This window comes from Drosophila biarmipes, chromosome X, assembly GCF_025231255.1.
Source record: "Drosophila biarmipes strain raj3 chromosome X, RU_DBia_V1.1, whole genome shotgun sequence".
Taxonomy (NCBI): Eukaryota; Metazoa; Arthropoda; class Insecta; order Diptera; family Drosophilidae; genus Drosophila; species Drosophila biarmipes.
In genome coordinates, this window is record NC_066611.1 from 17,791,596 (window position 1) to 17,806,706 (window position 15,111).

The 15,111-nt window shown below is 42.1% G+C and overlaps 1 protein-coding gene across 1 annotated transcript in view; it reads left to right on the forward strand.

The window, feature by feature from the left end:
• The first annotated feature begins 6,537 nt into the window (after window positions 1-6,537).
• LOC108023639 (uncharacterized) overlaps window positions 6,538-15,111 on the forward strand; it is a 79,200-nt gene continuing 70,626 nt past the window's right edge. The window contains exon 1 of the mRNA XM_050888325.1: window positions 6,538-7,101. The gene's annotated coding sequence lies outside the window, so the exon portion shown is untranslated. The remainder of the gene's footprint in view (window positions 7,102-15,111) is intronic.

Genomic DNA, 15,111 nt, shown 5'->3' on the forward strand with positions numbered 1-15,111 from the left:
ACATGCTGGCATTTTCATTGAGCAGCGGGGATGGATAAAAAGAAAGAAAATGGAAAGGGGAGAAAAAAAAGAATCAGTAAAGTCGGCGCAAGGATTTCAAATTCCCATTCCATCCATTCACCAAAACCTCCGACTGTCCGCTTGTCCGTAACTCTGTCCGCAAGCCTGTCCGTCAGTAGGTTTGTCCGTCAGTCCGGCTCCATACGTGTGCGTGCTCCAAAATCGAGAAACATCCCTTGGGTGGGGCAACAACGACAACGATGAGGACACATAAAGGCTAAATTGGACCTGAATGTGCGCCGTGGAGACATTGGCCGGCCAATGGACAAACACTCAAGTCATTTATCCCACCTCTAGGCCCTCCGCCCCCTAAAAATATCTCGGATATGTGGCCACCGCCGGAGCCTATTGAATTGGAAAATTCAATGGGTATAACCATTCAATTGCGTCGTACAAGTGTATAATTACGCCTCGAAACGGATAGGTGGGCGTCCCGGCCCTACTATTTGGATATGGCCCATCTCAATCCCGAGCTGAAGCCGTTGCCACATCTCCTGCCACCCGAAACGTGTTAACACGAAGGCCGGAACGTGTGCTCTTGGCCAAGTGAGTGGAAGCCATCAGGGCGAGTCGTGCCGCCTGTCAAAAGTTTTTGTTTCTATTCTGTGTCTGATTCTGATTCCCCGCACCCAGCGATGATAGTTTTTCGGGTGGGCAAAGACCTAGGATCAGGAAACTTATCAGGTCAAAACTTAGGAAAAACTTCATGAAAACCTTATCCTGAGGTTATATAAAATCTTAAATTTAACTGATTCATTTGGTAAAGTACTCATTATATATTTTTAAACATTACTTTATTTTTTTAATAATGTAACTTAAATTTTGTATTTTTTCTTTCTTTTTAATCTAGTAAATACACTGGGTATTTCAAAGGTATGTACCCCAAACACCTAGTAACTTCATGGTTTCGACTATACCTTTTTGTTGCAGTCAAATGTGGAGATGTTTGGAAAACTGGCTCGCCATTTCTGGACAACTCTGGCCGAAATGAAGACGCCATTCTGGCCCCGAGGGGCCAGCAGTCCAACAAAAGGACAAACTGAAGACAGACACACAGTGCAGATACGGCAAGCGGGGATTGTCAAGTGGGCAGCTGGCCTAAAAGGTTGTTCCAACTAAATGAGAGAGCTTCAAGGTTGTGCCTGCGGGCACACGAGCTGAGCTCGAGATCTCTTCTCTGGGAAAATGATTTTCTTCGGACATGGTTTTCCAGCTCGAAAGGCACTGCTTGAAAATTAACAAGACTCCTGTGATCACATTAGAAATAAATAATCAATAGCTGGAGTATATGCAAAGAACTAATTTGGTTGGTCATAGCTCGCACACACTGAACAAAAATATATCTTATTTCTATCCGAGTAATATTTATTTATAAAACTATTCTGAAGAAAATTTAAAAAAAATGTTATATTATATACTATTTCAAACAATTTGGTAGATGCTTAACTTATTATTATTATGGGAATATTTTTTTATCTGCTTAATTAATTTATTATTGTATAAATATGTATTTTTTATAGAAAGCACTTAAAAAAGTACACATAAAACTTAATCTGGAGACAAAAATAAGGAAATTTTGATAATAAGAAAGATAAAAAGCGTATGACATGTTTTGATTTATACAACAACCCCATAATTTCCCCCTGTGCACCAAAAGGCGGACTGCCATTGGAGGGCTGCCATAATTGCTGGACAGAATTCACATGGCAGGTCCACTTGGGCGGAGTGCTCATTAAAGGGAGATGCTCCAAAGTTCGACTCGATGACACGGTCGAAGGCATTTAAAGCGATATTCCACCGCCCCCGAACCTTTTGAACTTTGAACTTAATGCACATTTAAATGCTGGCACTTGGTCGCAGTCTGTTTGGCCAACTTTTCTGCTGACTTTTTAGACTAAAAGTCAAATATTTCATTTGGAAATTCCTAGCGACGAGGCGAGAATGAAATGTGAAAATGTCACCCACTCACACACACTCGCCGAGCTGCAACCCCCCATTTTTCTGACCCCGGAAAAGCCACCCAAAAACCGCCCACTTTGGCGGCTGCTTAAAAACTATAAATTAAGTTTACAACTTTTCCGCAGAAACTTTCTTTTTTCTGTACTTTCCCCAACCAGCTACTGTTATTTTCGCTGTTCTATCACAGTGTGACAAAATGGCATTGTCAACCCGGAATTGGAATCTCCGTCGCCGTTTCTCCATTTCTCCACCGCCGTATCTCTAGGCTTCTCCATTTCTCCGACTCTCACCATCTCCGGCAAATGCATGTCAAGTGTTACCAAAAGCAACTTTGACATCCATCATTTGGCATCTGTGGCACTTGTTGACCTTTGTTTGCAACACGACACAAGCAAGACAACGGGGAGAAAGTCGGGTGGAAAATAGAGGTGAAAAGTGGGGGGTGGCAGGTGCGAAGTGGGGGGGGGGGGGATTGTACTCTCATTCCACCTGACAGCTAATCAAAATGTCGCACAAAGTTCATTAACAACATTTTCCAGTCAATTGTCTTGTCAGGCTTAAGAGCGGGGGAAAGCTCTGGCAAATAGAGAGGAAAACCTGAGACAACTAGAATATTTCTGCAGCTATGTATTTATGTTTGCACCTGGGGGAGGAGGGAGGCGTGACCCCCCATCACCACCCACCACCCCCCTTTCAGGTCGTTGAGGTCGGCGGCTCACTTTATTAACAACTTGGCATAAAGTTGTTTGTCTTTCACCTCGGCGTGTCGATGACATCACAACGAGGAAATGGCACAGGAAAATCGAGGGGGGTGAAAGGAGGCAGGAGGTGTAACCCCCAGAAGGGGGAGTGCAAATTTATTGCCAGGCAAATCAAGTAAACTTAACGAACTGCCCCACAGGCACAGACCCACAGACAGAAGTCACCTGGTTGCCCAGAAATTAGAATTTCAGGCGAAAGCCATTTTCGGGGAAGTAGAAAAACCTAGATTTATATTTGCTTGAAAGATATGTCTTAAAAAAATTACAAAGATTTTATAAAAAAAAAAAACATACAATCCTCATTTGAAAAAGAATCCAAAAAGGTAGCCTCTTAAAAATAGAGAATAATAATATTAAAAAACCAAAAATCATTTATATCCCAAAAATGGCCTATATTTTATTTTTAAAATACGCAAGGTACTTTCAGAATTGTATATCCCCAACAAAAGATCTATACATAACATTATAATATTTTTATTGTTTCGTTCCCAAAATATATGATTCCACGAGAACTATAGAAAATATTTCGCAGAAGCTAGCTCTTAAGTTGAGCCAGTTTTCCCCAAAGACGCAGCCAGCATTCTCATGGCATTTTCTCCATTTCCAAATTGAATTTTCGCAATGGCTGGGAACTAACCGTCGGCCAAGGGTGTAAAAATCAATCAAACAAAACGGACTGACACTTGGACAGACGATTAAGGGAAATGCGGAGCGGGAAAAGCTCGGGGAAACTCGATATGCAAGTAAACGAAAACCAGACTTTGGGCAAGACAGATGGAAAACCTTATGGATGGGCTGGGAAGGTTGGGAAATGCTGCAAAATGCGAGGGGCGGGGCGAAGTAAGAGGGGATTCTGTCATTGTTTCGGTCAAACGCACAACAACAGAGCGTTAAATTCACACAAAACGAGCAAAGATGAGTCCGATTTTGATTCGAAGCCCCAGTCCTTGGGCAGGCATTCAGGCAGAACCTAAAAAAGTACGACAAAAAACTGAGACAATGGGGAATTTTTAGAGATATATATATATATAAATATAATTTGTTAAGAATTTTCCTTAAAAACCATATGTAATTATTATATTTACTCTATAAAAGCTACTAAAACTTAATTTTGTATAGCTTGAAAGGCAAAACAATGAGCTTCCTTGACTCCTCAATGCAGATTTTGTATTCAAATTACTTGGCAACTGATTGTGCAATTGGCAGGGAGAAAACCGTATAAAAACGGGAAAAGCTGTGGAGTTTATAAAACTGATTAACGCAGTTTTTCTATCTTTTTTTCCGCAGCACTCAGCCACTTCTAAAGGCAACGAGAGTGGAGAAGGCGAGTGTGTGTGAGTTAGACCAATATTTTTATGCAGACCATTAGCAGCATAGATTAGTTTTGCATATCAAATGGCCAAAAGGAGTTTTCCGCCCGCCGCCCTTCCGCTTCCCCCCCGGCTTTCCCCATTTTCCGCAGCACTCCAGCCGAGTGAATGAATCCTTCAGAGCGGAGGACACGCACAAAAGCGCAAGCAAGGCAAACAGGTCAAGGATATTATGCATATGTGAGTAGGCAAAACGAAACAAAGGGGGTGGTATGGGTGGTCCAGGGGGTGGCTGAGTGGGCGGCCGAGTGGGTGGTGCAGCAAGGAGACCCTCATTTTGGGTGCCATTGTCACCAGCAGTCGTCTGCAGCAGCGTCATCTTCATCTACATCGTCATTGTTGTTCGCCACTCGAAAGTCGCACAAATGAACGCGTAATTGTTTGCACATGAATACATTGAGTAAATATTTGCAAACACATTCAGCATTCCACCCACTACCCTCCACCCAACCTACCTCTATACCCGTCACGTTCGCCTCGATTTTCCTCCGATTTTCCCCCGATTTCGCCGCCGGCCTGCTCCTCGCTCCTCCTCGACTGCATCCTGAGCCCGGCTGAGCCATCATCATTTGCATGCCGGGGCAAAAGACTTGAATTGCATTGCCAAGTCAAAGAAGGCCTTAATCTGCTTACCTTGCCTCGGTGACATTTCTTTTCACAGAAGAACACACCCCCCGAACCAGGCGGGAAAGCGGGAAAATCGCTGGAAAAGTTGCTTAGCTTGGCAGGGCTTTGCTTTAATTACGGCGTCCCCGACTTTGAGAGCATAAACAAATTGCAAATTGTTTATGGCATGCAAATTAATCAAATCTCTTTCTCAATTAAGCCTGCAGGCCAAGGAGCCGGCACCGAAGGAATTGCAATGCGAGTGGAGTGGAAATAAGGATGGAAAAATATGGAAGTCGGATAGGCGAAGTGAATCGACAGATGGCCCGGGAAAGCTGAAAAACATCGGAAAATGGCAAAAATATCCCAGGAAATGCTGTGTGTGTGTGAGTGTGTTAAGAAAAATGGATACCCAGAATAGAAAATTAAAGGCAGGCTTTGAATTTATTATTGGTTAAGTGTTAGTTATTAATAATACCTATTGCCTGTAAATAAAAACAAAAAACAAAAAGAAAAACACTGGCAAATAGGTAAAATATTTCTGGAAACGCTGTTATCTCCCTCTCAAATGAGTAAAAAATTATAGTTTAGTTTGGAATTTATTATTTCTTATGTTACAGTTGACCATCGATGATCCAGAAACGCACGATTCGCTGCACAATTCCACTCACATGCAATTAAATCGCCCAACTCGGTAATTTGGAGCTGGGAAGTTTCCTTTTCGCAGCCCGAGGGGAGCCAACTCATGTAATTGAGTGTAAACTTGTCAGAGCATTTATTTAATGCCTAATCAAGTGATGTATAACACATGACTTACCCACTTCGCCACCTCCAACGGACCGGGTTGCCATGGGTTAAAGGCTCCGATGGGCTAAGGCTGGTGGGAGGTGGGCGATTCGTGTTTTCCGGGGGGAAAAGACGGTTGGGTTAAAGTGTCAGTTGTAGCTTGTCAAAGTTGTGCTGTCCAATTAGCATAATTTCTTGTCTCAACTTTAGCCCAGATGCAACAGATACGGATGCGAAAGTATCTGCGACACATCTAAATTGCCGGATGCCCGGAATTCGCTTAAAGTTCCCATTAAATCATTACAAAAACTTCTCCCCGGGCGTCATGGCATTTTCTGCTCCGATGGATTTCCTCATTAAAGAATAAATTGTAATTATTTTAGATGGCCCAGCAGAACAATTAATCATTGGGATCTGGCTGGGATTATGGGTGAGTGTGGCGAGTGTGGCTGAGCCAAGTGTCTAAGGACTAAATGGCCCTAGATATAAGGATTCTCTTTAAAAGATATAACATACTATATATATAGATTTTATTAGTTTAAATAGAATTAAGTGATAAGTTTTTTACAGGGCTTTAAAATATATCACAATAAAATGTTTAAAAAAATATATAAATAAAACTAATTATCGGTATTAAGTGGCTCTCCCAACAAAACATTATTTAAAAGTATTAAAGCCTTGTAAGTGTTGATATTTTTTTCTGCTAAGCTACATTTAAGGACTCGAAATCGTCCTTCAAGCCCAGTTTTAAGAATGTTTTTCACCACCACCCCCTGCCCAATTAATGGCTATTAGCGTTTTTAGGCAGGTGGAAGAGAAAAATCAACAGCTGGCGAAGAGCGAGCCAAGGTCGTTCGCCGGAAGGGTGCTCTTCGCTGTGGGGAGAATCGGAAAACTCACCACGCCACGAGGATTTTCCGAGGCGACGACGAGGGCAGCGCACGAGGCTTTTCCGTGCGGCTTTCAGTCTCACGTTGAACTCTGCTGGTGTTTGTTGTCAGCCGGCTGGTGAATTGACCCCAGGACACAGAGACCATCCGATTTGGCCAACTGAGCCACTCAGCCAGCCGAAGGACGAAGGAGCCAGGACCACGACCACCACAATTCGCGACGTGTTGTTAAGGACCAGAAGCCAGAGACCAGAAACCAGCGACCTCTGGCCCTCGAAAGTGTCCTGTGATCGCGTGACGATAATTGTTTGTGTCTCGTTCTAAAACAAATAGAAAACTCTGTTAAAAATACAAATAAAACAAGAAACAACAGTGAAGTTCGCTGATCCCTGTGCGCGCTTTCTATTATTTTCGGTTTTTTTTTTGTTTTTGTTTTGTTTGCCGGCATCGAGCACACACCCACGCACACACGCAGTGATAATGATGGTGATGAAAATTCAATAACAAGTGAATGCAACAAATGCGCATGAAATGAAAAATTTGTCCACACAAGTGTGAAAAACCGAAAAGTAAAAAATCAGATAAAACTGAGATAGTCAGCGAGCGAGCGAGGCGTAGCCAAAAACCCAATCAACCAAATAAGCCGAGGGGAAGAGTGCTCAGAGAACGGTTAGTAAACACAAATTGTTTGTCTTCGTGGCTTTTTCGTGTCTTTGCCCTGAATTGAGGACTATTTTCTTAGTGCCTGATAAACACAGAAATGAGAAAAAGGCCAATGGGAGTGTGCTTTTTCAATTCCTTCCCAATTCCCCAACCACTTAATCCACATGATCACCTCGACTTTTTGAGAAGCGCCGAGAGGGGCGCTAAACGTTTTCGCTTAGCTGTTAAATGCTTATGATTGTGAATGGCTCTTAAGTGAATATTGAAGTGTGTTGGGAAACTATTTTTGGAATTATTATTTTGTGAGTAACATAATTAACTGTTATCTTAGCATATTTTCTCGGGTAAATTAACAATAAAATAAAATGTAATTTCAGAATGAAACTAAAGAAAGTAAATTGAATTCAAACATACTTATCATTAGTTAACTCTTGGGTAGAATATCTATTTAATTCTTTAAATCCTTATCATTGGTATTTATTTGGCTAAATTTGTTAAATTTGTTACTAAATATAAGTTATTTTATGTAAATAAAATCAAGCTTATTTTTCATAAATCTTTTATGTTCGGTAGAGTTTAAGTGAAGTAAATATTGGACAGCACTTACCCGAATATCAAGGGGATCTTAGCACTTTGCCAAAATGATTAGCAAGCTGTCAATGGCTTTGCTCCATTGATGATAAATTCCCGCGTCGAACAAATATTGGTCAAGGGTCCGGATGCTTATCTGGACAACCCAAACGATGACAGTTCATTTTCCGAAGCTGCCAGGCTAATCAATTCCAGCACCAGAACCCCACGATAAGCAGTTGTAAATCAGGCAGTCATAAATAAGAAATTGTGGAAAATAAGTGACTCCATCAGGCAGTGGAAACTATTCCCATTCTCGGCTCTCGGCTCTCGGCCCGGAAAGTGTGACAAAGCGGTGGACGCCAGGACAGGACAAGGACCTACATGATTTATAAGGCACATTAAATTGAATATTCAACATAATGTAGCATTTAAATGACCCACGCACAGCGCCGAGAGCAGGGAAATGTATATGTTGTATACGCCAAAGTGGCAAAAGTCGGCCTTGAAGGTCATCGCAGCTGTTAGCCAGAAAGCCAAGAAAGCAGACTTTATGGCTGACTTCTTGGCATATTGTTTAAATGCGAAAATCGCTTAAAGTTTCGCCAGCGATTGAATTTTTTCGCGAGTAGGGGGGGTTCAGCCTCAAAAAAATGGCAAAAATATTCGCACACTTTGCGTGCGCGCGTGAGTGTGTGTGGGGGAAAGTAATTTACCAACACAGTGGCAGCGAAAGCATCATAAATCACACGTTCTGCCCAACTACAACTACAGAAAGTGACACTCGCTGGAGGCGGTTGGAGGGGGTGGTGGCGTGGCGCGTTACGTGTCCAGGTCAAATGTCAAAAGTCAGCCAATTTGGGCAACATTTTGACAGACACTGCGCTTAGCCGCCGGCTGGCTGTTCATCATTGTGCAACACTGCCAACCGATTATCGCAAGGGCGTGATGAGTCACTCCAAAGGCACATCCCCAGGGGATTACCCGAGGTTCGGAGTCCTTCCATCACCAGGGATTATCTGAGTTTCCAGCGAAAGGGAATTTCTGGGCCGCTTTACAGGTGAAAGTTCGCAGGGAAAGGCAGAGGTTCTCTTAAGAATCAGTGTTGGTAAATGATGTTTAATCCACTTTAATGCAAATAGCCTTCAATATAATCAAAATCTAAAGCAAAAGTTTAAATTTGAATGCAAAAAACTTTCCTAACTATAATCCAAATGCTATGCACTATTAACATTATTAACATCCAATTCAGTTTTGACACTCTCAACATAATTGATATTTGAACTTTTTAGCTGGAGAATTGCATTAAAAAGTTAAAAGAGTTTGGCCAATCTCTAAAACTTTTAGTGTTGGTGCTCAGGCAGCCATAACTTTGTTTAGTGTTTATTAGTCATCAATGCTAAAAAGCTATAAGAGTCTGAACTTAATTATAAAGTTATATTGGCATGTGTAGCTTTAGAAGGTTATTTTGTTGGGCATATGTATAATGGCATCCACTTTCGAGTGACTCTGGCCCATAATTCCTTTGACAACCCAAGATAATCACTCCTTGCCAACCCCTTGACCCGCAAATCATATTTCCCGGCCGTGGATTTATGGGCTGCCTTCCGCCCTCCCTCTGTGGGAAAATATATGGCTCTGGGTTAACAAGATGTTTATAAAAATGATATTACGATTTACCTAACCCACACGAGGACACGCACAATGTGTGAAGTGAAGGCGGGCAGTGGGGGGCTTTTGGGGATCCAAGGCCATTAGACAACGCATTAATCTAATCATATGAGTTCCTCTGTCTGTGTGCCAAAAATCATGAACTCAAAAATGGTGGCCCGAAAAAAGGAAAACATTTGCAAGTTGATTTATAAGCGCGCTGATGTCAGTTACGTGCAAAATGGCAGCAAGTTTTTGGCCCCCGCACGCACTCAATAATGTTGCGAGCATGGGTTAAGAGGGGCCAAAATGGGGGAGGGGGATGGGCAGGTGGGCTGGGCTTTTGTGTTCGGGGGGGTGAAAGGTTAGCAGCGGGGATTTGCCTGAGTCGGAGCCAAAAGCAAAAGCATTGCGCAAATTGCTTGCAACACTTTTTGTGCCATTCACCCGCCATTCACCCGCTTTCCCCGGGCTGCCTTGGCTTTTATAAATCGTTTAGACACCAGAGCTCCGTTCCCAGATTTTGCACCACCACCCACCTGAACAACAACTGAGAGGCGGTGGCGACAAGTCACCGAGTCAAAAGAAGCCCGAAAAACAGGAAGCCACTCCCGCACCCATGCCCTTTGACCCCGCAGCCCTCCATTTTCCAGGCGCCACTCAAAACACATCCATCAACAGCGTATTTATATGCGAGGCAAAAGGTTAAAGGTGTTTTCTTTTTTTGTGCTTGCCTCCCCCTCTCTGGATACAGAGAATCCAGGATCCAGGAGCCCGGAGCCAGGAGCCCGGAGAAGAAGGCTCCTAATTGTCAGGACTTTGCTTTGGCTTCGGCTTGTTTGGCCCCTTGCATACTTTTGTGCGCTCGTCGCGTAATGAAGATAATTGCTGCTAAGCGGATCCTGCAGGATTTCTGAGACACCTCCGCATTCCCACACCTCCGGAAAAGCCTTCGCCAACGCCCCCCCACCCTTTCAAGAAATCCACAATGTTTCTGGCGGGGATTTCCCCGTTCAGGGGGGCAAGGCCGGCGCCCCAGCTACCATTTGCTTCATTTTCATTTAGACCTGGTTAATTTCAACGCGTTTTCTTCATTAACCGAAATATAATGCTATAAGGCAATTCGTTTTCATTTACGTGGCTGGGAATATTTGTTATATTTATATAATTAGGGGAACATTTTTTAGGTACTTTGTTGTAATTCATATTTTTGTATAATTATTTCCAGTGACTTAAGCTTAAGCTTGCTTAATTTGTATTTAAAGCTTGTAAATAAAATAAAATGCTTAGCAAGGATTATATTTTTATATTCTTTATTTTAGTAAGTTTGAATATTTTTTATTGCCTATGTCCGTTTTATAACACATATTTTTGTATAAGCTTTAAGCTAACTATTTTTTTTCATTAAGTTTAAGTTTGATAAATTTTGTTTAAAGCTTGTAATTGCCTACTTAGGTCCTATTTTATAATACGTATTTTCGTAGCTACCTATTAATTTTCAATGGCTTCCATTAAGTTTAAGATTGATTAATTTATTACTAAAATATAATGTAAGAAACTAGATTTAATTTACGTGGATAGGAATATTTATTTATAATTATATTTTAATTTTATGAAAATATTTTTGAACCTTACCTTATTTTTGTACCTTTTTTTAATACATATTTTGTGGTTTCAGCTGACTATTTATTTTCGATAGATTTAATGTTCCTTTCCTCGGTTTTTTTAATTTTTGTTTACACCGTTTTTTGATTTTCCTGACTAGGAATATTTTTGCTAATATGTATATTATTAAGCGGGCATATTTCTTATCACATACTTTATTATTATGCATTTTCCTGTTCGAGCTTTTAGCTAGTTAATTATTTTCAACGGCTTCTACATATTTTCCATTTTCATAAGGCAGTGGAAAAACAAGTTTGAAGTTTTCCCAAGTTCTGAAGACAGCCATTCTTGATAACTCGGTTATTAACTCGGTGTTAACTTTAGTTTTAGCCAAGTTTGCGGAATTCCAGTTACCAAACAGTGCTCCCAAAACTGCCAGAAATTAGGGATAGCAATTTTAAATGTTCGCCGAGCCCTGTTCAAGCATTCCCGAAGCTGCAGCCGGCGCTTTACTATTTTATTTTCCTTAACCCATTTTTTTTAGTTGCTTACTCATTTGGCCGTTTTTAATTTGCAGCATCTCTGGTTGCCTCAGCGAGGAGGACCTGCATTAATTAAATTCTTTCAGGTGTTAAAAGGTGTTGAGTCTGCAGCTATTGTTAGGGCAGGGCGGCGGAGGCCAGGGGAGGGGGGTGGCTAATTGGTAAATGCTCTCAAGTGCCCCGGCTAACGAGGCGTATGCGTAATGCGAACAAAGTCGGCAGAAGGCTGGCTTTCCCATCCAATCAGTGGCTCAACTCTGCCACCTTGGATCACTATTTGAGCTCTGCTAGTCCCAGGCATAAATCCTTGTTGATTTGCCTGGAATATATTAGGATATTCAAAAAAAGAAGAATTAAAAAACACTTGCAAAATTATTGCGACAGACGTTAACATTTATGAGCAGAGAAAGGTAATTGTTTTTTTCACTTTCACATTTCTTCCCATTTGGGCCAGCCTATTTTCTACTTTATTTTTTGCTTCATTTGTTTTCTGTTTTCGGTCCTCTGCCCTCCCGTTTGTCGGCATAAATTTATTGTGTTCGCCCGCCTCACGCATTTGCATAAATATTTTAATTTGCATTTCAACGAACATGAAAAGCGAAGCGAAGCCAGGCCTTAAAATCCATGTACCCAGAAAATAAATACAAGTATATGCTACAAGACCGAAAAGCGACTGAAAAAATAATAGCAATCATTGGCAAGCTATGTGTAATCAAAGAGTTACAACTATCTGGCGATTTTATTTATATATTTTCATTTGCGCCCACATCAAAGCGACATTTGTATGCAAATTTAGTGTGTTGGGCGGAAAAAAATGGTTATAAGAATCATATTTCCTGTTAGAATTGAATTTGCTTTAGGGCATTCGAATTGAAATTCAATTTGTATATTTTTTTGTCCAAATACGGTAATTTTAGATGTGCCATTCGTTTTGTTGGCAACTCTTCAATTAAACTTTTAATACACATTCCACTTGTTTTTTAGTTAAAACTTATTGCCATTCGCAAGTCGCTTGCTTCAATATTGACTTTTTTAAGACTTTTGCTGTGTGCGGCTATAGATCGCTGGAACTTGGGCCAGGACATTGCGCATACGACACGTAGTCCCGTGAAAGTTTTCAGATTCCTATCATAGCACAAAGGAGGGGGTGGAGGAGCGGGGGTTAGGGGCAGGGACAACAAAAAACTAAACAAACAGCCCTCGCAGAGGCAAATATGTTTTCATTTTCTCATATCTCCGGCAACACACGACGAACAGAGGACTCCTCTGTCCCTCTGCATGTGAGGGAAAACTTTCCATTTCAAAATATTTTCTTAGCAAGCTTCTCATGGCTCTGGCGCTCCTTTCGGGCATGGTAGTGGGAAAATAAAAAGAAAAATCCCAGCAAAAAGCTGCAATGCAAGCTGGGCACAAAAACCCGTCTCGTCGGCAGATGTTTTGTGGCGAAAAGCCGAAAACCAGGCTCTTTTTGCGGCTCTCGCATTTCGCTGCGCACGGTAGCCGGATCAATAATTGAATTTCGTCAGGCATTTGCATATCACATCCAGGACGCCAGTTTGCACAACAATGCCGGCGAACACAGGACAATTGCACTAAATTAACGCAATTATTGCCAGATATGCAGCCGGAGATCGGCCAGAAAAGGAATTGTTAATGCGGCTGCCAGGTAAATAAGTTGCCCGCCTTAACTGGGCCATGATTGGGCAACAAAAGGTACTAGCTCTTGGCAAATACGTCATGCCCCCCCGAATACATATGCCATTCATGCAATATTCATTACGCCCTCAGTCGGACTTTCAATTTCCATTCGCATTATTCCAACTGCCCCCCAGTAATTTACAACAATGAGAATGCCTCGGCTGACCGGGAAATATTACATTTAATTGCATTAATTCCATGACTCCGGGTACAATGCATTCCCAACTTTTAATTAGGTTTTAGCTCTGGCAAAATCGCACATTTCAATTGGGCAAACAGTGAGCCAAGCCGAAAATCAGGCTGGGTCGGCCATAAATTCCCAGAAATTAGGCAGAATACCTTTAAGCCTGGCCAGAAGTAAAAATACCTCAAGTGTCCTTTGTTGGCCAAGAATTCCCCGCAAGGACCTACACAATCACAAGCCTTTAACAATAAAATTAGCATAGCCCGGGGTCCCAGGAGAATTTCGTAGAAATTAACCAGAATGCCGCAAGGTTTTCGCCACAATTGAAAAGTACTTGAATGTGGGCTCTTTGTTGTGCCTGTGCCCCGAAAAACACGCATAATTCAATCAGTCGGGCCAAAGGTCCCAGGCAGCACAATCACTTTATTAGCCAAATACACAGAGGGCCATAAAAGAGGGGGCACGCCGAGTAATGGCCATCAAATTTGAAGATTCGCTGCGGCAAAAGCGCTTTTCATTCTATTTTTCTTTTTTTCGGTCCGTTCGGGTCTGTTTATCGATAGATAATATATTTATATTTAAATAACACTTCATCATGTCGACGCTGCGTATGCGTAATATTGTTTGCTTTCATGTTTGGCCCCAGTGAGAAGGCAAAGCCAAGGCGGGAAAAAGGAAAGCCCATGGAGCCCATCGACTTATAAATAAACTTGATCCATTGCACAGGGCACACAGACATGATATAGGCACACACAATTTGCCCCGACTCGACTGTCGAGTGCGATAAATTTTGGGCTTATGATTTTATCTCTTTTTACAGCCTCCCAGGCGAAACGCGAAAGGCGAACGCGAGGCATTTCCAAGTCAATTCCTCAGTTTCATTTTCATTCCGATTGTGGGTGGGCCTTCGCTGGCTCGCACCCCCACCCTCCCGCGGCAGATTTTGGGTGGTTTTTCCTGGCCACTCATGCATGAAACAGCGCTTCAGGAACAGACAAAACCGAGAGACATTGCATTGTCTGCCGCTGAAGAATAAATAAACTACTCATAACAACAATAAGCGGAGCAAGTCAAGCAAATTACGCACACACAGCGACAACAAATAAGTTTATTCGCTTAACTTTGGCCGCAAAACTAGAGAACTGGAGAAATGGAGAACTGGTCTCGCACAGGCCAACAAAAAAAACCCAACTTTTCAGCATTACATGCATAAATAACCATTAACGGAAACCCAAATTGGCCCACAAATGGCAAAAGAATGGCACGGAATTAACGCAAATATATAAAAAATGGGAAAGGCGAACGGATATTCGATTCGGCTCCTTGAAAATGATTTAGCCCCAAGAATTGCCTGGGAATTGCCTCCTTTGAGATGTACTCGAGTGGAAGAGCAACTTTGCGGATGGAATTATCTCCCATGAAGATGTAATTGATAAATGGGTGGATGTGTGGGGGCGGGGGCGGGTTAGCCAGGCAATGGAAATGGCAATGGAAATGCGATATACTAAGCCCAAGCGATTGCACAAGAGCCCCGGAGAAAGGTCTTTGGTTTTGTGGTCCCTGAATTACACCGCACTCGTTAGAGTCTGCCAGAGACCCCAATAGCATTTCCACACAGATACCCAGCTGCTGGGGAACTTTGTAATTAAATGAGAAACTTTTAAAGCAGGATTCAGTGCAATATGTGTTGGGTAGTCCCCCCAAAAACTATCTAGCTAATCCAAAAAATCCCAACCACTCACAAGGTGTGCATGCAAGACCTCTCTC